The following is an 18,600-nucleotide window of genomic DNA, read 5'->3' as shown; positions in this document are numbered from 1 at the left end:
TACATTGTTTGTTCTCTATTAAAATCTTTCATTTCCTAACTATGCCTATCAGTAGTTAATGCCTTCCGTAGTTTGAATCTTTTATTTAGCTGGTAGTAGTGGCGCTCGCTGTATTGCAGTAGTTCGAGTAACCAAGATTTTTGTGAGGTAAGTGATTTGTGAAACGTATAGGTTAATGTTAGTCAGGGCCATTCTTTTGTAGGGATTTTTGAAAGTCAGATTGCGTTGCGCTAAAAATATTGTGTGCCAGCTTAAGCACAGTCTTGTATAATTGTTCAAAGGGGACATTTCAACGTCCTCTATTCTACCTTGTAGTTCATTTGGTAGTTTGGTTTGTAAATGTGCGCCGAGATAATTCTTGTCACCTTAGCTTTAGGGCATGATTTTTAGCAAAGCTATTAACCAAAGTTTAAGGGCCAAGTAACTCACGGAGACTAAGTTATTCTATTCAGTTGTATTGATCACCTGTTGTCTAGATAATATTCTGTACTTTATGTCTTAGAATGTCGTCTGCCGTTGATGTGTGTTGTGTTACAGATAATTGGCAGCGGTCGACGCGAGCATACTGGAAGCAGAGCACCACGAGGGCAGAGAGATATTTAAGGCCCTGTCCTCTCCTTTACATCTAGGGTTATGTGGTCACTGTTGCGTGATTGCATCTTTCCAGTGGAGAATTATAGCATCTGAAGTTCAATTGCAGTGCAAAGCTGAGTACATTTCTATGTCATTTCCTGTCACGTGGATCTCTCGTATTGATTTGAATCCTTGGTCTGCTCGCGTCTATCGCTAATTCACACTAAATATTGAAGCAACATCATTTTAGGGGTACTGTCATATGGTCATGTTCTAGTTGTAATCATTCTAAGAATATTGTTGATTAATCAAGTGAGTAAGTAAATTTGAAGATTGGTTTGGTCAAAATTAAAGCACCTCCTTAAGTCTTTTAGTCATCTGTATATAGTTTGGTTTAGAAAAGTTGGCTAGCAACACCTTAAAAGATCTGTGTTCCTACCCTTAATCTGTTCCTCAGGTGATTGGAAGTAATGAGAGTTCTGATGGGAATTGTATGGGCATTTGTACTATTTAAGTAAAGCTTTACCCGAGTATATTTACCTAGTCATATTCAAATTTCAAGTTTTATGGGTCTTGTTCCGGTTAAAGAAATTTATTTGTTATTTGTCCAAGTAATCTGGCCTTGTAAGGCAGTCTCCTGTATTATTGTGATTTTATAATGCTTTTTATTGTAATAAAATATGTAGCAACTAGAACGGATTACTATTGTGATTTTGGTGTGTCACTACCATTAAACATTTCAAATACCTCAGTTGGCAGAGCACTGGAGCGCGAGAGCCAAAGGTCTCAGGTTCGAGTCTCGGTCCGACGAACAGCTTTCATCTGCCATGAAGTTTCGAATCAGCGTACACTCCGCTGCAAAGTCAAAATTCATTCTGGGTATGCTATACGTTCACAATGCTCGGAACCAGGACCCTTTACTTCTGAATCCGCAGACATCGGTCCATTTAGGTCCGCTATTGTTTTGTGTTCGGCCGATGCCAACATTGTCGATAAAATAATACAGTATCCGTGCGTACCTTATGCGTCACGAAGTGATTGTCATGCCGTGCCGTCGCAAACTGGTAAGCAAATGTGTAGCGACAGTACTCCGAAACGCCTCAGTCGGTGGGCAGAGCTTGCTTCCTTCGCTGTCTGCAACCCCCGGCCCCCTCTCCCCGTGATGACGCAATCCCTCTTCTTGTAAGAACACTACTTGATATTCGTGTCGTGGGTGTTTGTGTTTTCAACATAGCGGAGCTACGCATATCTTGCTCATGAAAATCTTCGCCAAACGTTCCCTGAAAGGTGGAGAAGCAGAAAAGGAGATATCTCCATGGTTCACCTGTCTCTACTTGATTTCTTCTCTTGGAACCATGTGAGACGTCTTCTATGGCAAGACAACTGTCGAAACTGAGGAGGAAGTCCTGGCAAGATTTCTGGCTGCCTTTGGGATTCTTTGAACGACATTTGGTTTACTCAATTAGATAGGAAAATACTTTGGGTAGCGATGTTATGCCTCGGTAGAAGTTGGTCCACACCACTAAAATACTTTGATGAACTATTGTGAATATACAGCGCCTTATGCAACTGTCGACATAAGTAAAATTATTACAACCATGTTTCTATCTGAATTTTTATCATCGTCAGCAGACCAACAGTAAATTTGAAATGTTCTCAATTTCACCTATCACTTTTAAGTCAGTCACTTCTGGAATAGATTTCTGTAATTCACATTACACCATCGGGTGCCGCTTCTCTCATAATCACGGAAGCATCCTGTGTATGTAGATGCAAGAAACAAGATTTTCTTTAAACACACAAACGAAAAGTGTACATCGTAATATTTCATTAACTGTTTAGAGATATCGTACGAAGAGATACTACTCGAATCGGAAAAGATTTTGTAATTACTTGTCATTGTCAGTGCACAGACAGCGATTTGTTATTTCAATGAATGTTGATTTTTTTGTAAAGTCTTTGCTGGCCAAGATCGCGTATAGGAAAATAGATAACTACTTTCGACCGTTTGTGGTCATCTTTAGATCAGAATATAAAGAACCATGTCTAAGATAAAGGAACTCTTTTGTCAACTGACTGTTAACAGCGGAAGGAAATGTTAACTTTGAACTCATGCTTATGAGAATATGGTTACTATAGCACTGTTGTCGTCCACCCAGAGTGACGTAGAAAAGAGCCATGCTGTCTGGTGATAACGACAACCAAAGCGTAGTGGTAGACATTATGTACTACTAATGGTATAAGTACGACGTAAAAGTTAACATTCCGTTGCGTTGCTAACAGCCAATTAACAAAAGTGTTCTCTTATCGTAGACAAGGCTTTTTACAATGAAGCGCCAAAGAAACTGGTACAGGCATGCGTATTCAAATACAGATATACAGTATGTAAACAGGCAGAATACGGCGCAGCGGTCGGCAACACCTATATAAGACGACAAGTCTCTGGCGCAGTTGTTAGATCGGTCACTGCTGCTATAATGGCAGGTTATCAAGATTTAAGTGAGCTTGAACGTGGTGTTATAGTCGGCGCACGAACGATGGGTCACAGCATCTTCGAGGTAGCGATGGAGATTTTACCGTACGACCATTTCACGAGCGTACCGTGAATATCACGAATCCGATAAAACATCAAATCTCCGACATCGCTGCGGCCGGAAAAAGATCCTGCAAGAACGGGACCAACGGCGACTGAAGAGAACAGTTCAGCGTAACATAAGTGCAACCATTCCGCAAAGTGCTTCAGATTTCAATGCTGGGCCATCAACAAGTGCCAGCGTATGAAACATTCAACGAAACATCATCGAAACATCATCGGAGCCGAAGGCGAAGTCGTGTAGCCTTGATGACTGCACGACTCAAAGCCTTACGCCTTGCCTGGGACCCTCAGCACCGACATTGGACTGTTGATGATTGGGACATATTGCCTGGTCGGACGAGTCTCGTTTCAAATTGTATCGAGCGGATGGACGTGTATGGGTATAGAGACATCCATGAACCCTGTATGTCAGCAGGGGACAGTTCAAGCTGGTGGAGGCTCTATAATGGTGTGGGGCGTGTGCAGTTGGAGTGATATGGGTCTCTGATGCGTCTAGGTACGACTCTGACAGGTGACACGTAAGTAAGCATCCTGTCTGATAACCTGCATCCATTCATGTCCACTGTGCATTCCAACGGACTTGGGCAATTCCAGAAGAACAATGTGACGCCACACACGTCCAGAATTGCTCAAGAGTGCTCCAGGAACACTCTTCTGAGTTTAAACACTTACGATGGCCACCAAACTCCCCAGACACGAACATTTTGAGCATATCTGGGATGCCTCGCAACGTGCTGTTCAGAAGAGATCTCCACCCTCTCGTACTCTCACGAATTTGTGGCCAGCCCTGCAGGATTCATAGTGTCAGTTCCCTGCAGCACTTCTTCAAACATTAGTCGAGTCCATGCCAAGTCGTACTGCGGGACTTCCGTGTGCTCGCGGGGGTCTTACACGATATTAGACTGTTGTACCAGTTTCTTTGGCTCTTCAGTGTATATTCTGATCTGAAGGTGACAGGAAATGGACGAAATTTGCTACCTACTTTCCTATTTATTGTAGGGGTCGCCCACTGTGGCTGGAAACCCTTAGTGCTTCGCCAGAATTGGGGCTGAGGAAGCTGTGTGACATCGTCAGATGCAATAAAACAACAGTAAATATCGCTCCTTTTATTCCTCAGAATACATCTTGCCCCTTCGTAAGCTGAAGTGTGGAATTTGCTGAGTCCAGAGGCAGACTCAGGGCCGACAAAGATCATTGCAGCAGCTCCGAGCGTAGGGTGGTGAGTGAAACGGATTGTACCGGGTTGCCTGCCCGTTGGTTGAGAAGGCGCTTCCCATCGGCTTTTGTCTGCTCTCATGCTGTCCTGAAAGTACTCTGTCCGTCCCAGGTCACTGCCCGTGTTGTCCTATCAGATGTACAGCGATTTCGGATGCTGTGATGTTATCTTGAATGCTAATCGTGGCCTGCCAATTTGATAGGCCATCTCATTTGAACGGTATTGAAGTTTCAGAGCAGTTGGTGCCCTGAACTGGAATGGTGTTTTTAGACTCATGGGCCACTCATTAGCGACAGCTTCAGTACTGGATGCTGGTTCATAACCATTTGTGGCTACTGGTACAGTCACACACAAGATGTAACAATGTAACAATCAGATAACTGAATTCAAACAACATGAACGCGATTGATCCTACTGATCGACTGTCTCTGGGCTAGCGGAGTGGAGTATTTATGGCATCGAGAAGCGTTTTTTCTGTACGATGTCATTTTTATGCCCGATATGCTTTCACTCATTACGAGTCGTCAGCAGTCTTCAGTTTTGCTGTATTGGCTTAATCAATTTGTTTCACTATCATAACTGCTCCGTCAGATCCCTGATAGGTGTCGCACTCCTTACATAATGTTACGCGAGTAATGGAGGCAGGTTGATCTGCACTTGCCTTACACTTTTCCGCTCAGCTCGCTCGCACTCTCACACAGAAATGTTGATGTCGCACTTTCGTGAGCTTGAGCAATGCTGGGCTGTAGGGACTTAGAAAAACAATTTTCTCCCATTCCCTTACCATCTTGATGTGTAGCAATAAAATGTTGGCTAATAAAGATTTTACAAAAGAAAACATTCACTGGCTAAATATTTTGTGTAAACAGTTCCTGCTCACAAACCTTTTATGTACCAAAATACTGAAGAAGAAATACTTTTTTCCTCGCATACAACCACACTGTCTGACAAAAAGAAAAAGAAAGGAAATGCCTAGAAGACGTTGTCAGATGTCAATGTAATTTCGCACATGTTGAAACACGTATGTAACGTAGCAGCGATGGCGAGGCATTGCAGCGTCTCTGACCAGAGAGTATGCGCTTGACCGCGCGAGTGTTGCGAGCAGTTCGCTAGTTGTCGCTATGCAGAGCAGTACTCTGTCAGTAGTTGTTGCAGTCAGTAGCTCTGTTCAGTTGAGTGCAGTACGCTAGTAGTCGTCATGCAGAGCGGTCGGTCAGTAGTAGCAGCCCAGTGCGGTTGTGTGATGTGGTCTGTCGGCAACACTGGTCAAGATGCTGAATGAGGTATACTGTTAATTAAGATAATCATCGGATAATGTAAAGTTTATTTATTGTAATTAATTTCCAACAAGTGCCCCAATAATAATTTTTATTTTTTCAAAAGCATTTTTCAAAAAATTTTATTTTTTATTGAACTAACGATTTCGTTGCACTTCCCATTTCATTCCACTTCTTTTAAAGAAAAATTTCAGTAAAATCACAGAAAAAAGGAATATTATTATTTGCAATGCAGTTCCTCCAAGCCGTGCGCAAGAATAAGAGCAGAAATTTGACTAGCAGTTACAATGAGGTAAGACTTTAATTCTGATTTGCACAGGGCCAAAGACCGATATTTCGGTTTAATTGAATTTCATTAGCACTGAATTGTTTTTCATTATTTTTGTGGGAGCTTACACCAGAGTCAGATTGCGAATTACACATTTTTGTTGCCTTTGTTAGTATATTTCATTGCAGGGAGGTTATGCTTCTTGGCTCCATTTCTATTAAATACTGTCTTTAAAATTTCAGTGGAGAGGTTACGCTTAGCGCAATGTCCATTAGCACTCTTAAATAATATTCTGTCTTTTTAAAATTTCAGTGGAGAGGTTACAATGTACACATCATCTTGAGATGTGTGGACATTTTAACAAATGAAAGCACGATCCGAGGAATCTGCAGACGTTAGGCATATGATAAAAAACAAACTAATTCATCCCCATAAACAGAATCAATAATGTCGCAACTTAGCTCTTCGAAATATCTATGTCATTTATTACTTATCGTGCAATAAACGTGGTCCAATAGCTATTTCTATTTATAACTGTGGAATTTCTTCACGTTACATCGCTGTGGAGGCAAGTAGCGCAGGTTGCCTGCAGCTGTCACCTGTATAAATGCGAACCGTAAACAGGCCTAGGTACCTGGCACGCTCCATCATCTCCAGAGAGTAATGGCTACCACTCCCGACAAAATCGCTGACTAACTCTCTGCTCTCAAGTCTGCAGCTGTAGCATATTTCATCTTAATGAAGGAAAGCTTAAGAGTAATATTGTGTTGTCTTCCACGACACAAGCACACAGAACGTAAGAAATGTAGCATGAAAGTCTTTAAAATCAAAAGAAGCGCGCTTCACAGGGTCTTGAGTAACATAAATACAGTTGAAAGGACGCGCAAAAATATTACATAACAAATGTTTCTGTTCTTGTGTTTTTATGCCTAATGCTCTTCGCAGAAAGGAAACATGAGGCATAAATCTGGTTGTTTCGATTGTCAATATTTTGTAGTTGACGGTGTACCTTATATTGATGTTATAATGTTTCACGTGAACTTTTACTGCATGTTGGTGAATAACATTGTTTTAAGGATCTTCAGCTAATTCCTATTTTGTACTAAATAAATATTTATTAGCCGGCCGGAGTGGCCGTGCAGTTCTAGGCGCTACAGTCTGGAGCCGAGCGACCGCTACGGTCGCAGGTTCGAATCCTGCCTCGGGCATGGATGTGTGTGATGTCCTTAGGTTAGTTAGGTTTAATTAGTTCTAAGTTCTAGGCGACTGATGACCTCAGAAGTTATGTCGCATAGTGCTCAGAGCCATTTGAACCATTTTTTAAATATTTATTTTAGAAAATAAAAGCAGAAACATTTTTCAGCTCCGAGAAAACACTTTTCCAATCATCCTCGATTCATTACACTCGTCACTGCATCTTGGTAACTTTGTGAGTAGATGTGGTCGAGTACTTCCCAAGTGCGACTCTGATGCAAACATGCATTCGATGTATTCCCCAGTGTTTGTCCGGAAAAGTGTCTAGAAAGTCTAGCGCTGACATTGTGCACTGATTCTTGCCTCTAAGACTTGCGTGTTGTTATTTTACCGAGAGTCGCAATACGCATCGTCGTTTCCGTTTCTGGCCCACCATGATAGTCTTTCGACAGCAATTTTGACACTAATTTCTTGTAGACAGAGGCGTCTGTCACAGCCAGTAAACCTGATCGACAGTGCACTGCGATACGGTTCCGACATTTGTCAGTCACTTCACAGAGAAACCTAAGGAAAGCCCTAAGGCAATCATCCCATTTAGGCACATCGGCTTTGGACCACATGCTACGCACTACGAGCGAACCTAACATCCGTGCACAAATCTAATGTTGGTTTACACCAGCGAAGTAGTTGCTCCACATCTTGCAGATGCCTGAAAATATTAGGACTACAACTTTGCTTCCGCCGCTTTGCAATACTAGGCAGTATCGGGAAATGGTGGTGCACGGGATACATCGTAAGTGTCATACAATAAGCTTAGGGACTGGTAAGGATAACACCATTAAAATATTAGTTGGTTTGTGATTGAATCATAAAGTTATTTTCGATTGAAAATGTCAACTTATGGCCGGCCGAAGTGGCCGTGCGGTTAAAGGCGCTACAGTCTGGAACCGCAAGACCTCTACGGTCGCAGGTTCGAATCCTGCCTCGGGCATGGATGTTTGTGATGTCCTTAGGTTAGTTAGGTTTAACTAGTTCTAAGTTCTAGGGGACTAATGACCTCAGCAGTTGAGTCCCATAGTGCTCAGAGCCATTTGAACCATTTTGTCAACTTATGAGCGGAAATATTAATTTTCTTCCTTCACATAAAGAAATCTGCGGCTGAGGCACATAAAATGCTGAGGCACATATTAATAAAAGAATGTGCAGAGAATATTTTCAACGCTTGGAGAACGGTGATTTTTGACGTCGAAGACTGGCATGGCGGTGGAAAAAAGGTTTTCCAAATTAATGAAACCGACAGAAACAATCACAGCAGATCGTTATCGAAAGCAATGGATGCGGTTGAGCCGAGCACTGAAAGACAATCAGCCAAAATATAGCGATAGACATGAAAAGCCGCGCGGAGTGACCGCGCGGCTAGAGGCGCCATGTACGGACTGCACGGCCCCTCCCGCCGGAGGTTCGAGTCCTCCCTCGGGCATGGGTGTGTGTCCAGAGTGAGATTTTCACTCTGCAGCGGAGTGTGCGCTGATATGAAACTTCCTGGCACATTAAAATTGTGTGCCGGACCGAGTTTCGAACTCGGGACCTTTGCCTTTCGCGGGCAAGTGGTAGAGCACTTGCCCAAGAAAGGCAAAGGTCCCGAGTTCGAGTCTCGGTAGGGCACACAGTTTTAATCTGCCAGGGATTTTCATGGGTGTGTGTGTTGTTCTCAGCTTAAGTTAGTTTAAGTAGTGTGTAAGTCTAGGGACTGAAGACGTCAGCAGTTTGGTCCCTTCGGAATTCATCCACATTCGAATATTAGGGACATCAAAAGGTGACTTTGCAGCATGACAATGCTCGACCTAATGTCGCTAAACCCTTAAAACCAAACCTGGAATCATTGAAATGGGAAGTTCTAAACCACCCCCCGTGTTGGCCAGCACTTACGGTCGTATGAACAGGTGCAAAATTGGATCGATTCATGGGTCTCCTCAAAAGACGCCCAGTTCTTCCGCCGCTAGATTCGTATGCTGTCCGAAATGTGTGAGAAAGTAGTGTCCAGCGGTGGCCTATACTTTTAATCGTAAATTTTTATATGTTTTTCACAACAAAGCCTCGTACTTCGAGAAAAAACGGTGGAAGCAAAGTTGTTGACCTAACAGCATTAACTTCAACACACCAGGTGACAAAAATATTAGCTAGACTACCTTACTATACACTCCCGACCATTAAAATTGCAACACGTCGCATCATGCATCAAATGTCAAACTGGCCTAAAGTCTGCTACGTCCTTGGATATGCAAATGGTTAGCACATCAGCGCAACCCTACGATTTTTTTCCTTAATATTCTGACTGCTTTGATGCGGCCCGCCACGATTTCCTCTCTTGTGCCATCCTCTTCATCTCACAGTAGCACTTGAAACCTACGTCCTCAGTTATTTTCTGGATGTACTTAAGTGTTTTCCTCTACAGTTTCTGCCCTCTGCAGCTCCGTATAGTACCAAGGAAGTTATTCCGTGATGTCTTAAAATAAGTCCTACCAATCTGTTCCTTCTTCTTGTCAGCGTTTTCCAGATATTCCTTACCTCGCCGATTTTCCGGAGAACCTCCTCATTTCTTACCTTACCAGTCCACCTAATTTTCAACGTTATTCTGTAACATCACACATCAAATGCTTCTTTTCTGGTTTTCCCACAGTCCGTGTTTCACCACTATACGATGCTGTGCTCAAAACGTACGTTCTCAATAATTTCTTTCTCTATGTTTGATAGTACTCATAGTATTCTTCTCTCAGCCACGAATGCCCTTTTTGTGAGTGCTAGTTTGCTTTTTATGTTCTCCTTGTTCTGACCATCGTACGTTACTTCGCTGCCTAGGTAGTAGAATTCCTTAGCTGCATCTACTTCCTGTTCACCAATTCTGATGTTAAATTTCTCGCTGTTCTCATTTCTCCTATTTCTCATGACTTTAGTTTTCCTTCAATTTATTCTCAGTTCATATTCTGTACTCATTCCACTCAGCAGATCCTGTAATTCTTCTTCACTTTCACTGCGGATGGCAATGTCATCAGCGAATTTTGTATTGGTATCCTTTGACCTGGAATTTTAATTATACTTCGAACGTTTCATTTATTGCTGTAGTTGTTTCTTCGATGTATAGATTGAACAGTAAGGGCCAAAGACTACATACCTATCTTACACTCTTTGTGATCCAAGAACTTCGTTCTTGGTCTTCCAGTATTATTGGTCTCCCTTGAAACACGTATGTAACGCAGCAGCGATGGCGAGGCATTGTAGCATCTGTGACCAGAGAGTATGCGCTTGACCGCGCGAGTGTTGCGAGCGGTTCTCAGTCTGTCAGCAGTCGTTGCGAGTCTGTCAGTAGTCGTTGCGAGTCTGTAGCTCTATCTAGTTGAGAGCAGTACTCTAGTAGTAGTCGTGCAGTGCAGTACGCCAATAGTCGTCATGGAGAGCGGTCGGCAACACTGGTCAAGATGGTGAATAAGGTATACTGTTAATTAATATAATTATTAGATAATGAAAAATTTTATTTATTGTAACTATTCTCCAACAAGCCCCAATAATAATTTTTATTTCAAAAGCATTTTTTTTCAAAAATTTAATTTTTATTGAACTAAAGATTTCGTTGCACTTCCCATTTCACTCCACTTCTTTAAAAGAAAAATTTTAGTAAAATCACAAAAAAGAGAATATTATTATTTGCAATGCAGTTCCTCCAAGCGGTGCGCAACAACAAGAGCAGAAATGTGACATCCATTTATTCTGAGGTAAGACTTTAACTCTGATTGTTTTACACAGGGCCAAAGACCGATGATTCGGTTTAATTGTATTTTCTTGTCACTGAACGGACTTTAAATTTTGCGAAGAATTTATATTTGAGTCAGATTGCGAATTTCACATTTTTGTTGCCATTTTCAATACCTCTCATTGTGGGCGAGGTTACAATTAGCGCAATGTCCATTAGGATTCATAATTAAATATTGTCTTATTTCTTTCTTTCAAATTTTTGTGGGGAGGTTACACTTGGCTCCCATTTGTATTAAGTATTGTCATTTATTTCTTTAAAAAAAATACGGTGGGGAGGTTACACTTGGCGACACCCAGTCCAGGATCGTATTTCGTTGAGAATCTTTTGAAAAACAGTCAGATATCTGCTCTTATTTGCTTAACTATAATTAGGATTTGGCGCTACGCTTTTACTAATTTTGTGACTCTCTTTCCACAGGTCAACGGCAATTCGTTGCTCTGTTGTATTTGTGTGTTGTTTTTGCATTGTGCTTATTGTTTTGTGAACATTTGTGACTGTTGTGAAAATGCCGCGAAAGACTATGAATAGTGTATCGCGAGGTATTGTGAATGAAATTACCGACTCAAACAATTTTACCGATAGGACATGTGACACGCAGTGTAATGATGACAATCCTGCGTCCACTAACAATCAGTGCATTCCAACCACTAATGATGACTTTCACCTTAATGATGAACAAACGAACTCAATTGTCTCGTCTGTTAATTTGACGACAATTGATGACGCGGGACGCTCTATTGTAATGAGCGCTGTCCAGCTTAACACACCCGATTTGGAAAATTCAAGTAACATACAAACAAATTTTTCGAATGAAAATGGTCAGTGTAGTGAAAGTACGACGGATTTATTTAATTCCGAAATAGGGTCTGACAGTGTATGTTTAACTGGTAAACCTTTTTGTAAATTACAGAATGATCAAATGGTCACGCAAAACGAGGCAATTCCAGATCGACCATTGAACAGTACAGAGAATAGAAATGCTAATTTTGAATCGGATCCAATTATGGCATTTTTGCGGCAAAATTTCAAACAGTTTAATGAAAAATTTAATAAAATTGATGAAAATTTCAAACAACAGAACGAAAAACTTGACAATAATGACAAAAAACAAGACAAACTTAGTGAACAAATTAGAGACGTTGCCGCGCAGTGCCATGACACTAAGGAACAGTTGCGCACGGAAATTGAGGCTTGTTCACAAAAAAATAGCGAAGAAATTAAGTCTGTTGCGCAAGAATTAAGGGAAATGCAAACAGCTGCAACAGAAACACTCAGAGACGAAATTAGCGGAGTCGCTAAACAATGCTCTGAAAAAGCTACACAATTACGAGACGAGTTTAAAGCAATGACGGTAGAACTTTCGCGCACAATGGACGCAAAGATAGACGCGAAATTCGAACAGCAGAACATTCAGATTAACGAGCGCTTTAATCAGCACATACAGAACAGTGATACGCGTTTCCGCAAATTTATTCAGGATCAAAATAAAGTCAAACGTCAGGTTATGGAAACAATCACTGCACAAAGACAAGAGGACAAACGTAAAATGTTCGCGAAAGCGAAGACGTATGTAGACAATAATATTACTACAGTGTCCGGCAAAATTAGTACCATAGAACAGTTGAACGCGGAATTACGGGATGAAATTTCTGATCTTAAATCAAAAACAGATACACACACAGTAAATATTCAAACAGTGACAGATAGATTCGAACAATTAGATCTAACACAGAATTGTGATGTTATCAAAGCTGATGTTAAAAAACTGAGCGAAACTACGCGCAAGTTGCAAAAACAGATTAATGCGTCTGATTCTAAAACCGATGATCAGGTTAAAATACTGACTGAAAAATGTGATGAATTGGCCAGTCGTATTGATGCTATCGAAAATACTAATGACAATAAATCAGACGATACTGCACCGGTTTCATTTATCCAAACACCTGAATTTCAAAATTTACAGCAGGCAATTAATGAGATTGATTCGTCTAACAACACGTTACGTAGGAAGTTGTCAAATTTACAACAAGAAGTAACAGAAATGAAAAGCACTTCAGTTAATAACATACAGCAGACGCCACGTTGCGAGCATTTGTCAGAGTCACGCAGCGTGTATAATGTGAACAATTCACAGAGACTACGCGACTTAAAATCCGAAAGGCCACGCGACTTAAAATCCGAAAAGCTACGCAACTTGAAATCCGAAATGACACAGACGAACAGATTCACACACAAACCTGAACGTGTTATCAAACTGAGGGACGAGAACGTAGATTTCGAGCAATTTGCATTTGTAAGAAAATGTAAGGAATTTAATAATGACAGCGTACAGGTACACGATTTGCACTGTATACGACAATTTATCTTTGTACATTCACCGCTATTATCTGTAATGGAGAAACTAGCTTTGAACCTGAGGCGACAATTTATTATTGCACTTTCAACAGCATTGCCTGTAATGAAGAAACTAGAATTAGCATGCAGACAGCAATTTATTTCTGAATTTGTACCGCCGTTGCCTATAACACAAAAGCTAAAAATTATTCTCAGTGCGTGATCGACCTCAGGGGATTCATTACGCTTTAATGAATATGTGCCGTAGCGAGCATAGGGCCCCGAGCTGTAGTAGTGCTGTTTCATCTTTAGTTTTCTGCACTGCTTCCTTCTCTTCTACTATCCTTTATATCTATCAAAACTGCTCTTTAACTATTGCTCTATCTAGAATTAAGAAACATTGTAATGAAAACCCGATATGACAAACTTTTACCGAATGTGACAATTTTCAGTAGGCACTCCCGTAATGACAACTACCGCCGTAATTTTAAACAGATAAAATCGTAATCATCAGTATGTGTAAAATTATCAGCAATAGGAACCATATTTTTGTAACAATAGATGTTTTTCACCACAACAGCATGAAAGTAAGCCGCTTAGCATACCTAACCAACAATGCAGTCTACAAGGTCAACCAAACTTTAATGTTTCGCCGCGTGCACGTATAGTCCCAGCTCCAACAAATAGTAACGCATGGCAGCAAAGAAATAACTACGTACAGACAACACACTATTTCAACTCGCATAGCAATACGCCGTATAGAAATTACTATCATGACAGACGTAAAAAAATAACGAGCACAATTTTCAGCGTACATTTAATAACAGTCGATTTTATGAGCAGCAACAACATCAGCAACAACGGATAATCATGAATGAAACAGACAATAGGTGTCATCCATAGCGTAACACGTCAGTAAGAAATAACAGAACAGTTCATATAGTGGATATGCCACAGCATCCTCCCGTAAAATAAATAACGACACATACGATAGATTTTAACCAGATACAGCACAGATTGCATATTACAGTAACGCAAACATTACTTTTGACACGCAGAATTTTGCTCACGAGAATGTTATTTGAAAAATGCTTTGTTGAATGCTCCACTTTTATCGCACCCAGATCTTACCAGAAATTTTTCCATTGCCACTGACAGTTCCAATACCGCTTTAGGCGTACACATTTTCCAGGAAATTGAAGAAGAAGGCTCAACAGTAATTAAAAACATCGCATTTGCAAGTCGCATTTTGTCACCTGCTGAACGAAATTATTCCGTCACAGAACTTGAAACATTATGTGTTGTATGGGCTTTCACGAGATTTAGGCATTTTCTTTATGGCAGACATACCACCGTTTACACAGACCATAGAGCTATACAATTTTTACTTTCAGCTAAATTTACTCATGATAGATTAAGTAGATGGAAACTATATTTACAAGAATTTAATTTTACAATAGTTCACATTCCCGGCACGCAAAATGTTATAGCAGACGCACTATCGCGTTCTCTCGGCAACAATCAGCAAGACGTAGCAACCAACTTCTGTAAAACAAATTTCAGTGTCATGTACATTCAGCAAGTTGCATTTGAAAACTTTATTTCATCGTCATTACAGGACATAGCACAAGAACAAAATAAAGACAACGTGTGGAAAGAAATTAAACACCTTTGGCAAGATAGGAATAATGTTACGATTAGAAACCACTACACTGTACGCAATGACATTCTGTTTCGCCGCTCTCATCCTGACAGCAACAATTGGTTATTATGCATTCCTGACGAACTGGTTAACAAATTAATCTGGTACACTCATTTAAGCTACGCACATTACGGAGCACGAAAATGTTTTCTTATACTGAGACAGAACTGTTATTTTACCAACATGGAGAAACGTATACGACGAGTTTTAGCGTCTTGTAAAATTTGCCAGAAAGCTAAATCAGACACCACTTCACATATTCCTCCATTATATCCCATTATACCTGTTAAATTAAGACACATGGCTGCAGTAGACATTTTTGGTCCGATTCCCAGAACTAACAGAGGTTTTTGCTACATATTTGTCGCTGTTGAGCTTACTTCAAAATTTGTTACTTTCACTCCATTACGCAAAGCTACTGCTAAAACTGTTTCGAAAGCATTTGTAAAACATTTTCTATCTCATGTAGGGCATGTAATGAAAGTAATTTCTGACAATGGATCACAATTTCGTAGTAGCGTATGGACACGCATGTTACGAGCCAGAAACATTTCTCCGATCTATATATCCAAGTACCACGCTTCTTCGAACCCCTGTGAAAGATTAATGAAAGAAATTGGTAAGCTGTGCCGAATATACTGCCACAAAAGACATATTGATTGGGATACACACATACTCTCATTCCAAGACGTAATTAATTCCGTACCAAATGAATCCACTATGCTATCTCCGTTTGTTATACTGAAAAACGTTGAACCACCAAACAAAATTAAAGAATTAGTAAAATTGCCCAAAAGTCGTCGCCTACGACACCACGAAATAATTAACATTGCGCTGAACAACATCAAACGTGCCGCAGAGCGCCGGAGAAAACAGCAAAAACAGGTTTGTACACGCCGTGACTTTCACGTTGGACAGAAGATACTAGTACGTACACACTATTTATCCAGCAAATTAAAAGGTAAGTGCAGTAAATTTGAACTTCTATACGCAGGTCCATATCGGATTCGCAGCATCCCTCACCCCAATGTTGTACACGTCGAAACTTTGAGAACTAGAAAATCGAAAGGCAATCACCATATCTCAAACATTAAACCGTTTATTGAGTGAAACCACTGTATGATTCAACACACTATGATGCCATTTACTAATGCAATTATTTCACCTGACTAATTACTGATGATTATCGTATTTTTTTCTTGGCAAGTGCCCGGCAAGGTAAGGTTAGCAGGTCGCTTTTTTTTGTCGTTACACATCAGACCGTGCATATTTTTTCAGACACACTTACGTATTTTATGACTAATTATGCAATGTTAGCTAATGACATGTTAATTTCATTACATTTTTTATTAAAGTCTTTAATTCTCGCCTTGATTAATTACACTACATACAAGCTGAACACAACGAACGTCATATTTTGTCTTTTTATGTACGATTGTATTCCAGTTTTGTTTGTATGCATTGTGAAATAGCTAAGATATAACACACACCAGTTGACTTTGACATTTTTTTTTTTGCCTTATGACATCTCAACATTGTGACTGTTTTACATTTTTTTTTTTTTGCTGCTGCTTTGTGATATTCTGTGTACATTTTTGCATCTGAACACTGTCAATGTCTTTGACACGTTACGTTTTCTGTCATGTTATGCTGTATGGTTAATTATGTCACCATAAACCAGTCATTATTTAGTGGGTATAGGATTTAAATGCAAGACATTAATCTTTGTTCATCAATTTCAGAAAAGAATGATGATTCTAAGAAATAAATTCAACAGAAACGGGAATTTCACCTACGGAATAAACGATAGAAGATGCTATAACTTTATGAGGAAGAGTAAATGGATCAGGATTAACAAACATTAACAAGAATATACTATACTCATCGTAGAATAGCAGTCTTAACTAATTTTTTCTTTCAGAATACAAGGTGATTGATGCAGGCTGTCAGACAGAACTACACATCTTAGTTTTAGTGATGAAATATGCTAGAAATAAAGAATAGTTGTGTAATGAGTAATGAAGTGATTTTTTGCAGATGATAATGAATACTGATGAATAATGATGAAGGAAATGGTATTATGAATAATGAAGTTTTTCTTGACAGGTGATGATAATAATGAAGTTATGGTAATGTGGATAATGAAGTTTTTTCTTTACAGATGAGGATAATGTTGAAGTTATGTATTTATGCTACGTAGTTATTTAAGTATTTGTTGCAGTTTGTTTTGACAGCAGGTGTTACATTGCATAGTAGGATGACGGAAAGTTTTGGAAAGGACAGCTATGGAACACATTTTTATACACATTTCACTACCTGTTAATTCGAAGTTCACTACTTTTCAGCATAGTGTGCGTTTCTTCTTTCAGGTCAATAATCCGTTTTTGTAATTTTATCCAGGAGAAGCTTTTCATGATACTTACTAAACCTGTTACTTATTATACCTGTTCTAGTACTTGCATTTTTTTGTTTTTTTACCCATTTGTGTTTATCATTTATAAATGTGATCACATATACTGCCTTGTTACATAACCCTGCTACAGCTGACTCATGACGAGTGACGTCACCTATCCTCATTTGCAGCAGTAGGTCAAAAGCAAATAGTGTTATGCCTCACCAATTAATTATCGATCCCAACGCAATGCATTGCTAAAAGAGGTATTACCAGTCCCACATAATGTCACTAGTTTATGATAATTCTGAGTAATACTGATCAGCTCTGAATAGTATGTCACTTGAGTAATGACCTCTTAATGAGAAAGTATATATTTAAAATAATGCTTTGTCACTAGCTAATAATTGCCACTGTTTATTGTAATGAGACTACTTATAATGCGCATGATTATTAATGCTATGACTGTAATTAACTGATTTTTAATAATGATTTTGTAATGATCTGAATACTACTGAAGGAGGAACACTGTTTATGGTAATGAGACTACTTATAATGCCTGTGATTATTAATGCTATGACTGTAATTAACTGATTTTTAATAATGACTTCGTAATGATCTGAATAATACTGAATGATGAACTATGTTTTATTCTATTCAATACTTGGTGGCCACTGAGTGCCAATAATTAATGTCACTCGATGAATTGTTATTAATTATGCCATTAATTAACTCTTGTTTTCAATGTCCATACTTTGTAATTGGAAATGAATGTGACTGTTTAATAATGCTTTGTAATTAGGAGAAGACTAATGATTCTAACTATATTAGAATGACAAATGATTAATTAACGACAAATGATTAATTAACTGTAATTAGACAAATGATTAATTAACGACAAATGATTAATTAACTGTAATTAGACAAATGATTAATTAACTGTAATTAGACAAATGATTAATTAACGACAAATGATTAATTGGAATGACAAATGATTAATTAACTGTAATTAGGAGAAGGTTAATGATTCTTAATTACACTCTGTAACTGAAAAGAATGCGATTATTTAATAATGCTTTGTAACTAGGAAAAGAAGATTACTGATTTTGTGTAAAACAATTAATGAACATTTTTCTGTAATACTACATACTTGGTACAGAAATGTTCAATAACTGGGCTATGAATGCCACAAACTAATTAAGGCTGTAATTGTCAATATCATGTGACTTGATGTCCT

Source organism: Schistocerca piceifrons, chromosome 2 (assembly GCF_021461385.2).
Source record: "Schistocerca piceifrons isolate TAMUIC-IGC-003096 chromosome 2, iqSchPice1.1, whole genome shotgun sequence".
Lineage (NCBI taxonomy): Eukaryota > Metazoa > Arthropoda > Insecta > Orthoptera > Acrididae > Schistocerca > Schistocerca piceifrons.
Note: the sequence above shows the minus strand (reverse complement) of the source record.